Source organism: Phalaenopsis equestris, unplaced genomic scaffold (assembly GCF_001263595.1).
Source record: "Phalaenopsis equestris unplaced genomic scaffold, ASM126359v1 Scaffold000711, whole genome shotgun sequence".
Classification (NCBI taxonomy): Eukaryota; Viridiplantae; Streptophyta; class Magnoliopsida; order Asparagales; family Orchidaceae; genus Phalaenopsis; species Phalaenopsis equestris.
Window position 1 is genome coordinate 641,184 of NW_018165151.1, and position 5,581 is coordinate 646,764.

The following is a 5,581-nucleotide window of genomic DNA, read 5'->3' on the forward strand; positions in this document are numbered from 1 at the left end:
ACAAAACTTGGAATTTATATATAAAAGCAAAGTCATACAAACTTCAATAAGTAAATACAATTTATCTCTAATTCCTCCCCAAGCAAACTCCTCAAAGTTCCTCTGAATCTCTTTCTTTCTTTACAACACACAGAACTCTCCTTCGAAGCAGCAAGGAGGAAAAAATCTCTCACTTTCCTTCCACTCTTACAATCTTAAAAAGAATTTCTCACAATACTAACCCTAAATTACACTCTCTACACTCTAATGGACACACGTGAACACCCCCTCTCTGCCTCAAAATTGTTTTTTTCTTAAGTTGTAGAAGAGTTTTTAAGAGTTGTCCAAGCGTCCCTTCAAAAATCATCCACATTCAATGCATCTGTTGAGAGAACCGACGTGCTCACCGTCGGCAGCCTCGATGGTGCCGTCAGCGGCCTTCTGGAATATTTAATTCTAGACTCTCGGGAAAAACCCGCTGTCGGCGCCGTCGAGCTCGCCATCGGCGCCCAAGATCAAATCTTCATATTTTGGTCCTTTTTGCTCTAAATTACCTCCTTTTGCATCTTTTTACTCCAATGACCATAATTCAACATATCTGCAATAAAACATCAAAAATACCTTTCTTTAAAGTACAAAATCATCAAAATCGATGTAAAATAGGTATGAAAATCTCAACATATTTTTCTTTGGTCAGGAGGAGACTGAAGGATTCTTTGCCTCTGATTGACGAGTCCAGGAGGAGCTTTTAGGTTTGCCTTTCTTCTATCACGTGTAGTCGTCATCTTTTGTCTTGAGGAACTTGTTTTTACCATTTGTTTAATTCAAATCAAATTAGAGAAATTGTTGGTTAGTTGATGGATTTTAGATTTCAAAACACCTTGTTAATGGTCTTAATTATTATATTTTTGCTCTGGAATTCTCCAAATCAGAAAGCTATTAATCTCGTTCCCTCTGCTTATAACGTTGTTATAATGTTAGTAAATATTGAAGGTTTAAATGCTGAAATCTTGTTACTGTCCATATTTTTAAAACTTTTTAGTTTTAGAAGTTAATTTTCTAATATGCAATAAAGAGGGTGAAGGGTCTGTTTGGTTGCAAGAATTATGAATCTATAGAATTTTAAACTACAAATAAAAAAATAAATGTAATATTCTAAATACAAATAACCATTTTTTATTTTTTTTTGTAAAATAAGTTCTGTTATAAACAACATTACTACACATAAGCAGAATTGTCATTTGTTCAAAAACAGCTGTCACACAATTGTTTTCAAGCAGCTAAAACAAACAACCAGCCAACTTCCCAACAGTAGGTTTCACGCAAGCAGTTTCCTGGTGAAGCTAAGCTGTAGCTACCCTTACCCCAAACAGACCCTTAGTTTTTCTTTCTATATTCCCAATGATATGAGAGAGAGGGACCATAGGATTTGGGAGGTAAGTGGTCAAGTGGGACCATGAGTGAGGAGCATAAGTAGAGCATAACTTTTTTTTTGCATTTGCAAACACATTAACTAAAAATAATTTAATACAAAAGATTTAGTTTTCATTTACAATCTTAGCTAAAATTATTTAAAACTTAGAAAAAATTAATATTTTTAAATACAATACAAAAATGTAATATATAAATATTATATTAATTTTATTTATTTATTAGTTAAATAAGGAAAATAAAAAATTAAAAGAAAAATACTCTCTTGCTCAGTGAACAGAGAAAATCAATGTGAAATAAAAATTAAAATTATTTGATGTGTCTCTGATTTTTAATTAATTAAATATCCTTTATATTATTTTAATTCTAATTAAGTAAATAATAATTACCATGGCTTGAAACTTTAGGGGTTGATTTCTCATGTTAATAAAGATGTTATCTGATTTTTACATGGTCATAGAGCATCTCTAGCTTTGAAACTCTAATTTTCAAGCCTAGCTGTCTATTTTTGCTTAAAATAATTATATAAATTAAAAGATAAATCATAAAAATATGAGATTTATTTTTAGTAGGCTCCTAGTGCTTAGAGGACTCTAGGAAAAATATAAATTAAGTTTGAATGCTTATGCATATTACTATGATTAATTAAATCCTAAAAAACTCACTAAAATTAAAATAAATAAAATAGTATAGAAAAATTAACAAAAATGATTTCAAACTATGAATAATAATTATTTTAACTCACTGTAAAAATTTGTAACCCATTTGAATTAATTTGATCACTAAAATATATTTTCTAAGTAAAATTATATTTTTGCATTAAAATAATTATAATAAATTAACTATAATTATAAAAATTATTAAAAGTGATTTTCTGAGCTCCTTGTGATTAGGGGTACTTAGAAAAAATAAAAATTATTTTAAAATAAATAGTTCATTTAGAGCTATATTTTGAATTAAAAATAATTAAAAAATGATTAAAAATTTCAAAATTATGAAAATGCCCAAAATTGTTCCTAATTGTTTCGTGATCACTTATGACCCTTTAAAATATTTTTTCTAATTTTTCTGATTCAATTATGTATTTTTAAATGTCAAAACATGCATTTTCTTTAATTTTTTCATTAAAATAATTACAATAAATGAAATAAAAATTGCAAAATTGAAAGTTTATTTCTCTAAGTTCTCTTGACTTGGGGAAATTTAAGAAAAATATAAAAAGTATTTTTTTTGAAATTAAAACATATTTCATATTTAATTAATCACTAGAATCAATAAATAATTTTAATAATTAAAGTATAAGTTTAAAAATTATGAAATTTTGTTTAAGTTATCCTCTAACCTGGTTGAACCTCCAATAAGTTTTCCATGAACAAAAAATTTACTTTGATTAGCTAAATAAATTAACATTGAAAATCCTATTTTTTGAGCTACAATAATTATATAAATTAAATTAAAATTTGAAAAATCATTTTTTATTCTCTGATATTTTAATTGACCCATGAGTGAGGTACCATAAAAATTTTAAAGTTGTTTGAGTTATATTTGATGAGTTATGAAGTGGAGAGCCACAGAGACAAAATTGTAATATTGGATTTTGATGTCTTAATTAAAATTTAGGATGAACCAAAAAGGTAAATGGGTAATTTTGATCATTGTGAACTCTTTTGAATGTTTGAAACCTAATGGGTAGAAACCAAATTGACACAATTTCATGGTAAGGGTAGAATCATAATTTTATAAATTGTGACTTGGAGATTAATTCAATTGGATGATCCTAAAGTAGTGGGCTTGAATTAGTTGAAGCCCTTGATTGGTGATTAGATGATAGTATAATCCTTTAATGACAATAGATCTCACTTAAATTAACATTTTGATAATTGTAAATTTACCCATAGAATTGTTAAGGGCTTAGTAGTGAACTAGACTTAATCCAAGATTGTTTAATGATATTTAGAAAATATAATATAACTAATTATGAATGTTTTGAAAAAACTAGAAGCCCGACTTTAATATGGGGTATAACCTCCTTAATGACTCTGAGTTTGTCCCTCGGTGCATTCCCTCACATAACTTTTTAAGTAAAACATTAAGTGATTGCCTGATTGCCCCACCCTTGAGATAATTAAAATATCAAGATACACTGAGCATAGGGTGTATTAATTTATTGAAGCTAAATCTGAAATTTGGATGATTAATTGAACAATATAATAAGATCAAATGAACTTGAAATGTTTCAAAGGATTTTTAAAAGTTGTTTAGGGTTATGTCCCGAACATTTTAAAATCCTTTGGATATTTTGAAGGATAATTGAAACTATTATTCTTCGTTCCAGAAAATCATCCATTAAAACCTGTAAGGGCACACCAAGTTATGACCTAGGGTTCGCTAGATACACCTTCAACTGCTCTTCTTGTTTTTTGTTCTTGCAATTTATTTAAATTTTCTATAAAATTATATATATGTTGCAAGTTCTAATATTTCAGCGGGAGCGGCGAGAAGATGAGATGTATGCCTTTACAGTTTTATTTACTTTTTGTTATTTTATTTACTGCAATTTACTACTGCTTCAACAAACCATGTTGTTGACCTCAATTTTGAGGTATTTCTTTTCTATTCTTTGGATACCCTAGGATCTACCCTTATAATTTTTCTACTTTGACTCTCCTAGAAGACTAGATCGGGACCTACAATATTTAGAAATTCAAGCTATTTCTTCACCCCATAAAGTTTCATATGGATGGTTCTAAATCCTCGACACTTGGTTGAGTTGATTAAGGCCGACGTATTGAAGCTCATGTAGAGTTCCTAAAGAAATTTGAAAGACATAGGTGGACCCCTTGACGCGTGCGACGTTTGACTTTATACCGAGAGCAATATGTTTGACTATGGTTGTCATTTAGGCGAGGACTGATCATCAATTTGCTCGTTAAATGGCTCTGATTGGACAAAAATAACTTCTTTTACTGCGATGTGCGTGAATTAAAGTTAAATTGATACGATATTCAGCAAACTTGTCCAGATGACCCCGGATGACGAAACACCGCTCTGTTGTGTCTGAAACGTCAATTTTAGCTGCGAAGGACATATATCTTGATAGAGTTTCGAATTGGTTGAATTATGTGTAAATTGACGAATTTGAATAAAAGAATTGTCTTAAGATTAAAAAAAAAAACCTACGCTTCCTTCCTCAACTCACGCCTCTTTCACCCTCGAACCCTAACCGGACGCTTTCTTCCCCGAAGCTTCTCCCCGGTTACCTTCCCCTTTTCCGAATACTCGCCGCAGGTTGTTCCACTGGAAGAATTTTTCCAGTCTAAATGTATAAAATCACCTTTCTATTTCAAAACCCTAGCCCATTTCTTCGTTTTGGAATTTGTCTCCTCACTGTCAGTGAGTTGATTAGTAATTACCTCTTCCCCTTTTCGATTATAAATACCCCCCTGGAGAGATTTAGGGCGCGAAAAAAAAATTGTTGTGTGGATTTTGTCCTGCTCTGGAATTTTGGTCACGATCTCTTTCTTGCTTTTGGTTGTCTAAGGTTTTGGGCATTTGGAGATTTATACCCAAGGAATTTCCTCATTCCTCTTTCAATCACCTGGGTTGTGAATATTTTCTACAACAGTTCGATAGCTAAAGCAGTGAGGAATTCTTCCTTCTTCTTTTGATCATCTAAGCTAGAAGAAATTCTTCCTTTACAAAACTTAATAGTCTGTCTAAAGATCATAATTTCATTCTTCTTTTTCTGATGAAATCATGAGAAGTTTTAATTGAATTTTCACATTCGAATTTTCAATAAATATTGGATGAAATCTGTGTTAAGTTTTCTGTCCTCTGTCTTTTGCACCTAAGAAAGATCTTATTCTCTCATAATTATTCTTTTAGTGAAATTTTTGTTGCCAAGCATGTTAATATATCATATTTTTTAAAGATTCAGCTCGTTTGTTTGATTTTGATAAGAGGAATTTGATTCCATCTTTGTCTTGGGTTCCAAAATTAATTTGCCAGGTGGGAATATTAACCTTTGCTATTGATTATTAATGTCAGTTATTCAGTTATTCAAGGATGAATTCTAGTGCAAACTGTTTGTATTTTCATACTCATTCAAGAAGAATATGGTTTATTAAATTACTTTCAGTAATATATATATATATATGTCGGCGCCGTCGAG